Source organism: Euleptes europaea, chromosome 9 (genome assembly GCF_029931775.1).
Source record: "Euleptes europaea isolate rEulEur1 chromosome 9, rEulEur1.hap1, whole genome shotgun sequence".
Lineage (NCBI taxonomy): Eukaryota > Metazoa > Chordata > Lepidosauria > Squamata > Sphaerodactylidae > Euleptes > Euleptes europaea.
In genome coordinates this window covers 45,266,442-45,282,457 of record NC_079320.1, presented here as the reverse complement: position 1 = coordinate 45,282,457, position 16,016 = coordinate 45,266,442, and the positions used below count along the sequence as shown (strand labels likewise).

General features: G+C 40.5%; 1 protein-coding gene and 1 non-coding gene across 2 annotated transcripts in view; one reads left to right on the top strand and one right to left on the bottom strand.

The window, feature by feature from the left end:
* FBXW7 (F-box and WD repeat domain containing 7) overlaps nt 1-16,016 on the top strand; it is a 143,434-nt gene that overhangs the window by 12,296 nt on the left and 115,122 nt on the right. The window lies entirely within an intron of this gene.
* TRNAA-UGC (transfer RNA alanine (anticodon UGC)) lies at nt 1,591-1,662 on the bottom strand. The gene has a single exon. It is a non-coding gene; the product is annotated as a tRNA-Ala (tRNA).

The window sequence follows — 16,016 nt, the reverse complement described above, 5'->3', positions numbered from 1 at the left end:
TAACTAAAGCCATTGCAAGTGAGAGAATGGGCTTGCCTAAAATCCTGAATGCTCCCTCCCATTTTTTTCTGGTTTGTGTATGTGGTCCCCATGAAGAATCATTGTGCTAGAGTCTTGGGCAAGGATAAGTGAAGCTAAAACTGATGAAACTTTCCCATTTCTGCCAGAGTTTACCAAATTTCTTGGAGAATCATTAAAAAACAACAACACAGAATTGACCTGTAATAGCGTTTTGTGAAAATGTGTGCAAATGCACAAATGTGTGCTCTAATTGTGCGCTAGGTTCTTTGGATCCATCCAGAAGATTCAGTGAGTGACCTTGGGACTTTTAAATGCTATTAAGTACTGAATTGTCATTTAAACTACTAATATATCTCACAAATATACAGGTTGAGCAGGTAGGAAACAAGCAGGCGTATACACAGGGAGTGGTAATTTCAAAGCAGCATCTCTCCCTGGAGTCTTAACAGCACAGTGTCCCTGGGACTCTAAATTCTAAAACCTTAGAACCGTGTTTTATTATTTTTTTGGCCAAATAGACTCTTCTTATCAATTCCTGCCTTCTTGGCAGGTATGGTGTTGGATTTCTATAATAGACTATATTCTTTAAGTGTATAAGTAAGTGATACAAATTTTCTATCGGTCTTTGTAAGTAGTGCTTTTTTCCTCTGCAAAATAAAACACGCTGTCAAAAGTCAGCTCTTAAACATTTCTAATGCTTTATTGTCAGTGTACGTTAGAATCACTTTCACATGTAAACCACTTACTGTTACTTGTTTCCATGTCTCTAGAACAGCCAGGAACAATTGTCAGTTTTCTCACAATTCCAACCCCCTGTGACTTTTTTCTTGTGCATATTTGATCAAATGTTGTCTGTTTCATCTAAGACCTGTTAGTTGCATTTATAATAAAATGTAATAATCAGGTTTTTGCTTTTATTTTGGGCAGAAAAATGTGTATTTTGTCACATACACATCATGCACATTAGTGCATGATGTGTATGTGATAAATCTGTTGCTCATTTTAGATGAGCCTGTTACTGAAACTTTTATAAAAATTGGGACAGTTTTGCAGTGGCTAGTAGTAGTACTTATAAGACAGAGAACACCTGGATATATTTTTTTTAAAAAAGATTGTCTTAGTTACTGGTCCATCTGTAAATATTGGAAGCATATAATTAATACCCTGAACTTAAAGCCTGCCATGTTGGGAAGGGCATCTTATGTCCAACTGGAGTTTTTCTTCAGGGAATGTAACAGTAACTTAAGGTTTGAAATATGGGGTCTCTTTATTAAAATGCACTAACATTTCCCTAGAATTCTGAAGGTCAGATAACAATAACATTACTATGGAAATGACTGGCTTCCAAAGTAGCAAAAATAAATTCAAAACAGATTTTTAAAATAGCTGGAAACCATTATGACCTATAGTTACTTTATGACTACTGAACACACGAACACATAAAGCTGCCTTATACTGAATCAGACCCTTGGTCCATCAAAGTCAGTATTGTCTACTCAGACTGGCAGCGGCTCTCCAGGGTCTCAGGCAGGGATCTTTCATATCATCTACTTGCCTAGTCCCTTTAACTGGAGATGCCGGGGATTGAACCTGGGACCTTCTGCATGCAAAGCAGATGCTCTACCACTGAGCCACAGCCCCTCCCCAAAAATCAGGGATAGATTGTGTGTGTGTGTGTGTGTGTAAAGTGCCGTCAAGTCGCAGCCAACTTATGGCGACCCCTTTTTGGGGTTTTCATGGCAAGAGACTTAACAGAGGTGGTTTGCCAGTGCCTTCCTTTGCACAGCAACCCTGGCATTCCTTGGTGGTCTCCCATCCAAATACTAACCAGGGCTGACCCTGCTTAGTTTCTGAGATCTGGCGAGATCAGGCTAGCCTGGGCCATCCAGGGCAGGGCATATGTAATATGCAAAAAACCCTCTGAAGAGGGTTTATAATTAGTGAATTAGCATATGTAATTAAACCAGACTTTTAAACCAAACAGTGGATTTTAGCCTACAAGAGAAAGGCTCCTTGTGGTGCCTTCCTGTAGCAAAGTTAGCTAAAAGAAGTTGTAAGGTACAACCCAGGGCTATGTAATCTCTTGGGGAGAAAAGTGAATGACTTATAGCACTACCGGGCAATACATGATATTTTACAACAGTAGAAAGCAGTAGGAAACTGTTGGCAAGGTAGTCAACAATTCCGTAGCTGCTCTTCACTTTACCAGTTATTTCCCTTTCCTGGCCTTTTTTTTTGTCCTTTATGTGATCTGCTCACTTCTAACTTTTTCATGGCCTAACTATGCTGTTCATGTCCTGGCTTGTCCCTGACACTCTGAATTCCTTAGTCACCAGTCCTTCTCATAGCTGGTTCTTGTTGTGATAATTAAAACAACAAACCGGAGCACTGTGCTGTCTCCCTCTGCCAGCAATGTCTTTGTTGCCCTTCTTGCCTTCTCGGGCTGGGCATGGCTCAGAAGAGGCAACCACCCAGGTTATCAGCCCACTAGGACTTTTTCTAGTGGCCATAATGATCTGCCCTGGCTAGCCACAGGAAAAAAGTAGGGGCTTTATAAACTTGTCTGACTCCTTGGGTATGTGGAAAATTATAGCTTTGTAAATTAATCAGAAGAAGGAAACTCAAAAAGTGGCCTGATGCTGCTGGTGGACATGTAAATCAGTCCAGAAATTTTGGGAAAAAAATACATAAGAATTTGGAAGGCATCATTGGTCAAATCATAACATATGATCCCAAATTATTTCTCCTGAGTAAAACACCAGATAATATTGATAAGGACCAACAAGATATATTACAATATCTAATTACAGCTGCAAGAGTAGTTTTAACATTATTGTGGAAAACAAGCAAAATACCAAAAATTACGATCTGAATTGATAAATCTTATGAATACATAACGATGGCACAATTAACTGAAACATTACATAAGGACACTCAAAGACAAAACAGAGACAAATGGAAATCCTTTTATGAATACATTAAAACCAAAATACAATAAGTAAAACTTATACATCACAACAGGATTAAGTTTGAGCTCAAATTCATTCTGCTAGTAAGTTAATGTTTTTTTTAATATCTTATAAAGGGGTAGAACCATGCATGTTAATGTCAAACAACATTTAAGCAATGCTTTCCCCCTTCCCTTTTCCTTTTTGTATCCCTATTTATCACTGAAAAAAATTAATAAAAATATATATTAAAAAGTGGCCTGATGGTGGCTGAATGAATGCACTCAGGAACACTGTGTTGAGCGAGTGGGTGAGAGTCAATCCAGTAAAGAGGGAGTGATAACCCTACTCAAGGACTAAGAAGTGGTAGCATTCTGGAGGACAGAATCCTCATGGTGGATGACAATAGTGTACCAAATTGTCCTTCATCTATGGTCCCTCATAGGCTCCCAGCTTGTTCAACTCTAAATCTCTTACTTCCTCCCAAGAAACTAAATTGTCATTTGAGGAGAGGAGGACATCCTGATGTTTGGGTACTCCTTGTTCCACAGTCTCTGGAGGCAGGATATCAGGTCATTTTCTTCCCACCTCCTTCCGTTCTATTACCCTTTGGCCTCTTTTTGCTGTGGAGTTCCTTTTAGGTCATTGATTCTTTCCCTTATGCCTTACTCTGAGTTTTTTTCTCTGCTGTCTTCAGAGGGGGGGGGGGAACTCCTTGTTTGTCCTTCTCACCTCCAGCTCTGCTAAAGCAGAGGTGTAAATTGGCCACTTGAAAGGAAACAATGAAGTATTAGGCTGAAAGGGAAAGCATTTCAACTGGCTGCAAGGAGAATTTTGGCGGCAAAACCCCTCCGCCTTGTTGCAGCCGTTGCCAGTGGTCTGCTTCAGCTGCCACTTCCCCTGTAGCACAAATGCAAACTGATCAAGAGGTGGTTGAGTGTGCAGGTCAATCCTGCTTCCCCAGGGGGGAGTGGAGATGCCTTTGTTGCCCTGGTGGAAGTTCAGGAGTGCTCGACCAACCTTTTAATAATGAGATAGTCAGAGCAGTCTCAGGACAGAAAGAGGCATGGCTCTTCGGGCACCCCCCACCTCATCAGCCTATGTTCTGCCTAAAAGGCGGGCTTTCCAAGAGACCAGGTGCTCTCTTACCGGCCAGACTCAGATCACCCAAAAACCCTCTTGGCCTACTAAAGCAGCACAAAAAAGCCTGCCTTCCCATCCTAACAAGCTTCATCTCCAAGGTCTTTCCCAGCTGGGGAAGGAGATTTACAACCCTGATTATGAGCACCCAGAGTCTGACTCAGACATGGGGAACTATCGAATGAGGACCCTCAGTCTCACAGACTGTTCCCTCATGTCGAGTTGCCCCATTACTCTACAGGGCCCTAAAGATTTTGCAACTTTCCATGCCCAAGGGCGATTCAGAGCCTGAGGATGAGGCTACAGAGGTGTTCGGTATACCCCAGACCTTGGGATCTACCTCTCCTTTCCCTTGCTTTTTCACTAAAGGGGTCAAGAAGGCATGGACTGAACCTTCAGGTCAGTGCTTCTACATTGGGCACGCCAAAAAGTTTCCTTTCCACCAAAGGTCTCTCGACTCCTCAAAATTCCGGTGATATCATATAATTAACTAGTCTTGATTTGAAGGACAATTGAATTCTGTGTCTCATTTGTATATATCAGGGTGCTTTTGTGACGGTACTCACTGGCACCTCTTTAGGGGGGCTCTCCCAAGTCCTGAAGGGGAATTGGTGTGACCCTGTATACAACTATGGACACTCTTTTTTTTTTTTTAAAAAAAGCACTAGTATATATCATTATGAAACAGATTGACATTTTCATTGTAATGAGGCAACTGACTTTGTGGGCTTGCTATGCAAAGGAATACTATTTTTACATCTTAAATACTCGAGCAATATATGTAGTTATTTTAGTAGCAATAATTCATTATGTGCAGGTGAGGCATGTAGATTCAAAGGTTATGAATGGCAAGGCTTTAGTGAAGTGGAAATGAACTATCTCTTGATCTGTAGCATCAGATTATTTGCATGCAAATAGCATTGTTGCATAAACAGATGTTAAACTAATTTGATCAGCATTTTAAAAGTAGGACAGACTATTGTAACTGTTTTGGATGAAGTAGGGTAAATATACACATGGCTAAATAGATTTTTTTTAAAAATAGGTAATGTTTAATATTCTGTGGAAGAGATTTTCTTGAATTGTTTAAGGTGGGATTAATCTGCATAGGTGTCATTGCAGTCTCCCTGTTTAAATTCTTTGGGAGAAATACCTACCTAAACAGTCACTATGTTTTCTATACTGGATTATTGCCCTATGCATGGTCTGTCACTGGCTCCATCTTTATGCATCCTGAGAATCAATAGTACATTAAGGATACTGGCATGGGGGGGGGGAAGCACATAAATAATGAATATCAACCTTTACTGCTAGTGTTTCATTCCTGTTAAGGGCAATACAGATTTCACTGAATTATCTATGCATTTCATATCAAATTTAACACACAAATATTAACTATAATAAAAAGCTGCTTCTTTGATACCCTAATAGGTTTTGATATAATCAAAGGACAAATAAAGCTTAAATTATAACTATTATTCACAAAATGAGAGTATTGTTTAGTGCTCCCAACTTCCTTGAACAGTGAGAACTTCTGGATCTGTTTTCTTTAGGAGGAGAAAGGGCACTGGTCATTCATGATACTAAAATATCTCACAAATATACAGGTTGAGCAGGTAGGAAACAAGCAGGCGTATACACAGGGAGTGGTAATTTCAAAGCAGCATCTCTCCCTGGAGTCTTAACAGCACAGTGTCCCTAGGACTAAATTCTAAAACCTTAGAACCGTGTTTTATTATTTTTTTGGCCAAATAGACTCTTCTTATCAATTCCTGCCTTCTTGGCAGGTATGGTGTTGGATTTCTATAATAGACTAGTAATTAAAAAAAAGAAACCAGAAACAAAAACCACTTGCATCATAGACCATTAATAGCCATTAAGGAAATATTGGTTGTTCACTATATGCTAGCAGGCTATACAACAGAAGTCTGGGGTGTGTTTTTTTTGGTTCAGCATAATATATAGCATGATTATAACAGTCTTTATTAACATTCTGCATACTGAGATCAATGGGGGGGTGGAGGTTGGGGCAGGGAGAGAAGTCTCACTTCGATGTATGAGCTGTTTCATCTTGCGATGCTTCGGAAGACACCGGGATGTTATGAGGGTGAGCACTGCACGTTCATTCTGTATATTAATTTTTTCATTAGCTTCCTGTGATTTTTTTTTCTATCCTGCATATTGGTAGCAAGCATACATCAGCGATAAGACCTCTTTATGAGCTCAGAAATGTGACTGGGCAAGACAGCAGCTGATTTTTAGAAGTTGACTCTTTCAGGCCATCTGAGTAATTTCACCTGATATTACTTTACGTTTTCCTTGTAATGTTCTCTCCTCCCCCACCCACCCCCAATAGCTGTGTAGAATCAGCACAGGAAGAGCAAAGTCCTTGGCAAAACCAGCTCAATTGCATCTGCAGATGAGGATTTAAAATTCTATGCAGCAGACAGTACCTCCAGCAGGCGAGTAAAAGGTTACTGCATTATTTGCTTGTTTGCATGCAGAGTCTTTCTCTACAAAAGGCTTCTTATTCAATTTGCATTGGTTGCTTGCATTTAAATATTACTAGGAAATGATTTAATATAAATGTGAATATCAAAAGGGCAGAGCAAGGTTGAAGGAAGAGGCAGAGCTGGCTCAATATAGCTGTGTACCAGAGCTAGAAGAGAGGGGGAGGAGACAGAGGAAATACAGCTTTTTGATGCATAGTGAAAACAAGAAGTTTTGCTTCAATGTTTATGCTTAAGCTGCTGTCATGCCACCTGCTTTTTCTTAACCGTTTGGCGAAACTGAATCAGTAGACAACTAGTGATAGCTCTAGCAAATGTAAGTGACAATTATTTCAAGGCAGATTACCCGGTAATCAAGCTGAGCATCTGTGTTAATATGCACTCCCTTCTTCAGATATTCTAGTGCATGGCTGCAATGATAAATGCACAGCTTTTAATAACTGAAAGACCAGCATGTCATCTTCTAATACATAGTTATTGCACTTAATACTGCTTGGGAAACATTATCAAGGTTTTTTTTTTTTTAATGATAATCAGCAAAACAGGTGACTTCAGGAACCTGACCATGTTACTGAAGAAACCTACTTCATTTTAGCATAAAAATACCATTGCTTCCGCAGACATTGAAAACAAGTAGTCAATTTTATTTAGTTCCTTTAATGTTTATTCCTCTCTTTCTCTCAGTCTCTGCTTGAATGAAAAGAGTTGGCAAACTTGCTTCTAAATTGGTTTCCCTCAAATATTAAACTCATATTTTGTTTGCCTTTTGTATTTTTATTGCTTTGACTGGGTCTCTTTTTAGTTGGAATGTGTTTTCCTTTGTATTATTGTGCTAAATCACATAGGTTGTAATGGCATTACAACCTTTTTTCTAGTATTATAACCGTTTAAGGCAGCTTTCTATTTAGTTTTTAAATGTGTTATGCTGAGGAAAGGGGTACAGCTATTATAAATGTAGAAATTGCAAATTTGAGCCATAGAACATATTTCCCCCCCCCGTCTTAACTGTAATTGGCAGGCTACCTAGGCAGTTTACATTAGACAATTAAAGGTTCAGCAGCTTTGGTCAGGTTCCACCAGGAAGCCGTTGCAAAGCCAAAGCAATGCAGCAACGGTCCTACTTCATGCACTGAACAGATCTTGAATTGTGTGCAAGAGAACACTAGAGGGGCGTGGTTCTTTTCTGTTGGCTGTTGGAAGACTGTGCATTCGGATAGTGGCTATCCTAGCAAACCTGAAGCACTACAATAGGTCAAACAGTAGACTCTTAGAAAACAGCGGAGAGCACCAGTATGGCAGCATGGCTTGCCTTGTGAGAGTATTGCCAAAGGGATACACTTTGAAACTGAGCTTTGCTTGGCAATAGTGGCTAGTACCGACTTTGGAGGAACACAATTGCTTTCTTTTTATCAGTGTCAATTTTTGCCAGGGAGCTGCAGAATGAGGCAGTCAGCCAATTTTGATTGTGTGTGGGCCAGTACCAGTACTGATTTCTTAAGGAATAAACTCATCCAATGAACAAGTCAATGTGTGGCTGTGGCTGCAGCATTATTTCTTCTCTAATGAAGAGGCTGGGCCGTTCGACCTGCTGCTCCGATCTTCTATCTTGCAGCCATACGTCAGACCAGTTGCAGAGACTATCCATCGAATGTCCCAGTCAGCCAAAGAAGGTAACTATGCAAATTTATTTAAAATATTTCCTTTAAAGTAGATACAATATAGACCTTACGAAAGACACCGTTTCTTATGTTTTTAGGGTTTTTTTGACCTTGCAGCAGCTATCCAATATCCTCTTGCCATCATCAGGTTGTGTAGGAATAGAAATGTGCTGCAGTAATTGATTTTGTAATAGGATCAGGTGATTTACTGGCTGCACTGACAACCACTTGCTCGCTCTGAATTGTGGAACAATCTAATGGATGTTTGTGACTGCAGCCTGGAGTTGCTCTGGAAGTACTGGAGGTTTAGAAATGATGCAGGGTTTCTTCTTTGAATTAAGCTGTTTAACTTGTTCCATCCAGTGATGTTACTAAACAAAGTAGCTACTTCCTCACTGGAATTCTGGTGACATCGTCTAGTTTAACAGTTCAGTCCTAAGCAAAGTTACACTTGTCTAATCCCATTGACCTCAGTGGGTTTAAAAGGGTGAGACTCTATTTAGAATTGTACTGTAAGTGTGTCATATGTAGAATTTAAAGTTTCCTTTTAAAAAAAAGATTTATAATTTGTATCTTTTAAAGGAATTTAACAACAAAAATAGCTATTCTCTGCTATATGTAAAACAGATCTAGAATATCTCTTTACAGTTTATGGCATAAATTCTAAACTTCGATATAGCTGAATTGTAATGGGGTTACTAATAGGTTCTTTTGGTAGGATTAAGCTGCTAAGCTTTGTGACTTCTGATTCTGCAATTTCACATGGAGTAATCAAGTAAATATAAGGAACAGTATTGATAAACTGAAAGAAGCACAAGTATTACATTTCTATTCCCCCCCTTTCCATTCTATAAGTTCATATGGAAGAAAATTAACCACTGTACACAGCTCTAATGGCCTAATCTAATCCTGTAGGGGCAGTGCATGTTGCTGAACTAGTAGATAACAAGGTGGAATCCAAAGAGCTACTCAGGTTTACCCAAGGTCTTGGAGATGTCCAAAGGAATTTCATACTTCTTTCCTTTGAATGGAATGTCCCCATGCCGCATCACAACTGCTTCTGAAATGCCTTTTGGTTTCAAGCGTGGTGTGTGGCATGGTGATCTGCTATATGAGACATACAATTTAAAAGTTCGTTAGCTATGTGGCAGTCACTGACTATCAATTGCTGCATGGACTACCTACAGGGATAATGCATTGTTGGGTGTGTGTTTTTGTTCCCTGGTACAGTATAACTTTTGACTAGGTTTGTACAACTGAAATCTCTTTCCGTAGAGGATTACACTTGTGGATTACACTTGTGGTGCATGTATGAAAAAACCAGTAATCACAAGAGCTAACTTTTATAAACTTCTGGTATTTGCCCATTCCCAGTATTGTTAATTGATTAGAACTCCAAGCTTTCTGCACTGTCGAAAGAGCATTTTAAAACTATGTTCATGGAATTACTTTTTCTTCTGGTACAGTAAGATAGATATTGACTTGAAAGCTGCGAACAGAAGATATCAAGGGCTTGCATGCACAGATCAGGATTTCCTTGTATATTTACTACTGCTACAATTCCTTGTGCTGTTTTGGATTTCCCCCCTACGTTAACCTGAATATTGGATGTGTTTCCTTAATAAATATAAGAGGCTCTGTGCTTATTAAATTTGCAGATGATACTAAATTGGGAGGGGTAGAAAATACGGTAGAAGACAGAGCCAGGATACAGGATGAACTTCACAGGCTGGAGAATTGGGCTAAAACTAATAAAATGCATTTCAACAAAGATAAATGTAAAGTTCTGCATTTAGGTAGGAAAAATCAAATGCATAATTATAGAATGGGGGAGACTTGTCTCAGCAGTAGTGTGTGCGTAAAGGATCTTGGGGTCTTAGAAGACCAAACACTGAACATGAGTTAGCAGTGTGATATGGTAGCTAAAAAGGCAATGCAATCTTGGGCTGTATCTATAGAAGTATAGTGTCCAGATCACACGAAGTGATGGTATCGCTTTACTTTCCGCTGGTTAGACCTCACCTAGAGTATTGTGTTCAGTTTTGGGCACCACAATTTAAGAAAGATGTAGACAAGCTGGAACATGTCTAGAGGAAGGCAACAAAGATGGTGAGGGGTCTGGAGACCAAGTCCTATGAGGAAAGGTTGAAGGAGCTGGGTATGTTTAGCCTGAAGAGGAGAAGACTGAGAGGTGATACGATAACCATCTTCAAGTACTTGAAGGGCTGTCATATAGTGGATGGTGTCGAGTTGTTTTCTGTTGCTCCAGAAGGTTGGACCAGAACCAACAGGTTGAAATTAAATCAAAAGAGTTTCCGTCTAGACATTAGGAAAAAAATTCTAACAGAGTGGTTCCTCAGTTGAACAGGCTTCCTCAGGAGGTGGTAAGCTCTCCTTCCCTGGACGTTTTTAAGAAGAGGCTAATGGCCACCTGTCAGCAATGCTGATTCTGTGCCCCTAGGCAGATGATAAGAGGGAGGGCACCTTGGCCATCTTCTGGGCATGGTCACTGGGGTGTGTGTGGCCGGGAGGTAGTTTAGAATTTCCTGCATAGTGCAGGGGGTTGGACTAGATGACCCTGGTGGTCCTTTCCAACTCTACAATTCTATGATTCTATGAGATTGCTTTAGAAAACTAGGGCTCAGAAGCCTCCATCTCCTCTCAATCCAGGCCTAAATCATAAATCATTCATAACTTTTAAAAATGTAAAACATTACTCAAAGCTTTATTTGCCACCTTGCTTCAAAATGCTTGGGATTTAAGCATATGTAAATGTGTGCTACTTTAAGAATATACGATATGCTCTGCTGGATCAAGCCAGTGGTCCATCTAGTTCAGCATCCTGTTCCACACCATGACCAACAGATAGGATTTAGACATCAAGGCCTTCTTCTGATGTTGCTTTCTGGCACTAGTATTTATAAGGTCTGCTGCCTCTGGACATGGAGGTTCCTTTTAGCCATCTTGGATAATAACCATTGCATCTGTTTAATTCCCTTTTAAAACTACCAGTGCTAATAGCCATCACTACATCCCCTGGCAGAGCTACTTGTTGAATGAATGAATATTTTGTCCATCCTGAATTTATTACCAGTCAACTACATTGGGTGACTGTGAATTCTAGTATTATGGGAAAGGTGTAAAAAGTACTTTATATACTCGGGTATAAGCCGACCCTAGTATAAGCTGAGGTGCCTAATTTCACCCCAAAAATGGAGAAAAATTAGGCACCCATGTATAAGCCGAGGAGGAAATGCACCCCCTCCCCCCCGCAGGCTTACCTGACCAGGCTCCAGGCGCGCTGGCGGTGGCGGCCCCCTCCATGTGCACAGGAGGCCCCGCAGGGTCAGCTGGCAAGCGGGAGGACCGGCCCAGGTGAGGTGGAGTGGGTGGGGGGGAAGAAACCGCCGCCACCCAGCAGAAGGCGGGGTGGGGGGTGAAGAAACCGCCACCACCGCGCAGAAGGAGCGATCGCGCAAAAGGTGTGATCGGGTGGGGAGGGGGGGGAAGAAACCGCTGCCGCCGCGCAGAAGGCGCGATCGGGTGGGGTGGGGGAAGAAGCCGCCACCGCCGCCGCGCAGAAGGTGTGATCTGGTGGGGTGGGGGGAGAAAGCGGGACAGCCCGCCCATCAGCTGGCTGGTGGGAGCGCGCTGGGAGAGGGCCTGGCAGGCGAATTACCATATTGACCCGAGTATAAGCCGAGGTGAGTTTTTTAAGCCAAAAATCATGGCTAAAAAACTCAGCTTATACTCGAGTATATACGATACTCCTTGTACAGTTTCTTCACCCATACATAATTTTATAAACCTGTATCTTGTCTCTCCCACCTTAGTATTTTTTTATGAATTGGAAAGCCCCAGACTCTTCAGCCTGTCTTAGGAGAAAAGTTCCTCCAGCCCCTTAAGCATCTTGGTTTCACATGAAGCTGCCTTATACTGAAACAGACCATTGGTTCATCAAGATCAGTACTGTCTACTCAGACTGGCAGTAGCTCTTCAGGGTCTCAGGCAGAGGCCTTTCATACCACCTATTACCTGGTCCTTTTGACTGGAGTTGCCGGGAATTGAACCTGGGACTTTCTGCATGCTGATCAGATGCTCTGCCACTGAGCCACAGCCTCCTCCGTTTGATTTCTCTCCTCTACACTGCTACCATCTTTGCAATTCTTGTGACCTACATGGCTTTTTTACTATGTTCTTTTGTTTCCAGTCTTTCAGATACAAAACTAATACTTTAAGAAATCTTCCTTTCTTCAAATAGAAAGTATTTAAATAATGGTGGCATAAAATATTATCTGGTCACTTGTAAGAGAATTGTACACAATATTGGAAAGACAGTTGATGAATATAATCCTTTAGCCTTTAAACAAATCCAGTAATATAAATTACTAATTTGTTTATTTCTGTGCTAGTCAATGTTCAAATTTTATTTGATTAAGCATTTTCTTTTAATAGGTTGAATTTACTAATTAACTATGCAGATTACCAAAACAACGAATGTAGGTAGCGGTTCTGGGGATATTGAAGGCAGCTCAGCTAGCTGGGAAGGACCTCTGGTGAAACATTTACTTATAACAGTAAGCATTCATATAACCTTTTAGGCTGAGTTAAGCCATCATGTGAAATTGCAGTTTTAACTAAAATAAAAAGTAACCTCCAATCTTGGTTTGCTGCAGGCTTTTCTGTAGGTAGGGAGTATATTAGGGAGCAAGCCAGGATATGTATATTTATGTTTAACATGAAACCATACTTAAGATGTGATAAAGCTCGTAATGGATGGCTCACTTCTTGCCCACTTTGTATGAAAATACTTTACCTTTTGGAGCATGTGCTTGAATATAGGGAAAGGTATTGTTTCCTTGTAATGATCTTTGCCCTTTCACAAGCATCTGCTATATGTGTCATACCTGAGTGGATTTGGTTTAATTGTATTGATTTGTACAAATATTAGTCATTTTTTTTGCTCAATGCCTGTCCTTTTGAAGTTGATGCCTGTAAGCCTGTAAATAGCCTGTATCTATTAAAATGCTTTAAAACGCAGTATTTGCTGAAGTCCAGATCTGTTTTGTAATAATAGTAGTTTTTAATGAGACCATGTATTGTTAATATTTCCCCCAAATTCCCAAGTGGGTCTAATGATTTATTATTCCCCAAATTCCCAAGTGGGTCTAATTTTTTTTTCTAGCACCTTTGATTCTATAATATCAGCTGTCGATTCTATTTCATACTAATTATCAGAGAAAAACAGCTTGGCAGTTCACTTGGAACAACAGTTCTTAAAGTACTAAGAAACTTTTTCTGAGAGCGAGGTGGTGGTTGAAGGGAAAGAAGCATGGCTAGCAGTAGTGGACTTCCCTTCCCCTCTCTAGTAAATTCCTTGCACTTTGACTTGTCTTTACTTTGAGTGCGGGATGAGGCAACATACACATTGATGTGTGATCTGCTGAGAACCTTAACTTTCACTCAACTGTATAGCCCTTTTAAGAGATCACATCAAGGGTTACTGAAATCATGTAGGGAGGGTGAATGGGATTGTCAAGAGGCTTTCAAACCGTATGTGTATTTAAGATAAAGAGGGTTCCTTTCTTGCAGACAAACCTGCAGGTGTTACACTGTAGTCTCATAGTGTATGGAGTGTTCGTAGGCTTGGGGGGGGGGGGCACACTGTCGAAATCACACTATCTTTTTTCTGTCTTGTTTGTGTTCAAGTAGCTTTCAGTGTGTTACCTGGGGTGCTTATACGTTTAATTATTAAGAGTTAAAATATACAAAAAAACCAAAAGCAAACTTCCTCATTTTCAAAATCTACCAAGGTTCTTCCTCATTTAAAGCGTTAGATGTTGCGGTTGGTGATAGGATGCTCATCTTGCTTTCCAAGCTTCCAAACATACAGAAAAATCAAAATTGGAGAAAAGATCAACAGGTTGGAGCATGGGAGAATTGGTGTGTTGCAAGTTAGTTTGGAGGAGCAGGTAAGGAGGAACAGGAAACAAAAGTTAGAGAAAGCCTAATGAGCTAATTAGCAAATGTTGTTACTGAGCTATATTCTGAAACTTTGGGCAATGCATTTGTGGCGATGCAAGGCTCATGTGATGGCACTTTGCCTCATATTTATTGATCTTTGTGCCTTGTCACTTTAAGATGTTGAACCACTAATTTAAGTCACATATCAGAAAATGAATTATTCATCAGGAAGTGACTAAATATCCACCTCTTCCAACTCTGTGTCGTGAGACAGAGCTATCCATTCATCAGACGCCACTGAACAACCTGAATGCTTGTGCAAAATATATGTAAAACAGAATAAAAAGTGTGGAACAGGGAAATGCCACATCTTGTTGAGAATCAGTGGCTTGCCCTTTTTTGTATTCAGTTCCTTTTTTAAAGAAAAGAACATGCTGTGATATATTAGAACTAGCTACATCCTTGAGTGTTGAAAAAAACACAATGGTTGGTTTGCCAGCTTTGTCCTGAGTTGTGATCTTACGTAGTGCTTTGTTGGGGCTCATGGCATTTGTAGTATGAGGACTGAACTTCTGTCATTGAACAGTGGTGTGTGAAAGAGACATATGCAAATGTGAGGTGAGTGGGCTCTATTCACATTGAGCCACATCTCTGTAGGATGTCCATGTGCTTGGCGCCATCCACTATTTCCCCCCAAAGCCTCAGCTGTTTGTCTCTAATTTGCCGGTGGTGCTTGCCTTTAATATTTTCTCCCACCCTTTCCACTACTTGATTCTCTTTCTCATCTTATCTTTAATGCTTCAGTAAGTTAAAGTGACTTCTTGGCAATGCCATAATGTATACAAAAAACACAATCCCATTTGGATATTACATGTCAACCAGAACCTCTATCATTCTTTACAATATATTGTCATTGCAAATGTTGTCTGGGGGAACAACTTACAGTTAGATGTTGTAAGTTGATGCATCAACCAAATGGCTAAATGGGATGGGCTGAAAGCAAGCTTCTTCAGCTGTGACAACCTGTAATTTGGTATGCTAGCTGAACGATGCATGATGGGTCACAAGTTCAGGTTGCTTGCTACAAAGAAATACAAAGCACTTCTCTGGCAGTTCCCAATTTTCAAATGTAATGGGAAGATCATGCTGCCAAATCAGTGTATGATGAAAGATGCACCAGTCTTCCTGAAAATGAAATGAATTCTAACCATCTCATATCATTGCAGATATATATGTATCAATGAGATGAAAATGGTGTGGAAAAGATACTTTTGATACCATGATGGAGGAATAGGACATAGCCCACAAATGGATCTGTCAAGGAATCAACCCACATATCAGAAATGGTGGGCAAGTCAGAGGAGGTGGGCATGGAAAGTGTATTTGTCACCTCTTTACCCAGGAGAAAACATGAACGCAGGAAGCTGCCTTATTCTGAATCAGACCATTGGTCCATCAAGGTCAGTACTGTCTACTCAGACTGGCAACAGCTCTCCAGGGTCTCTGGCAGAGGTCTTTCACATCACCTATTACCTGGTCCTTTTGACTGGAGATGCTGGGGATTGAACCTGGGACCTTCTGCATGCCAAGCAGATGCTCACTATCTTCCCCTGCATCTTTCTTCTTGCTTTTCCAAATCTCTGTCCCTGAACGGCAGCAGTGTTGTCGTCTGCTAATTCAAGTACTTTCCCATCACAGCGTGATAGGAAAATCTTGTTGCATTGTTTCACGGACATTTAATATGTCTTCCTAATACCTCCTCTGCTGCTGAAGTA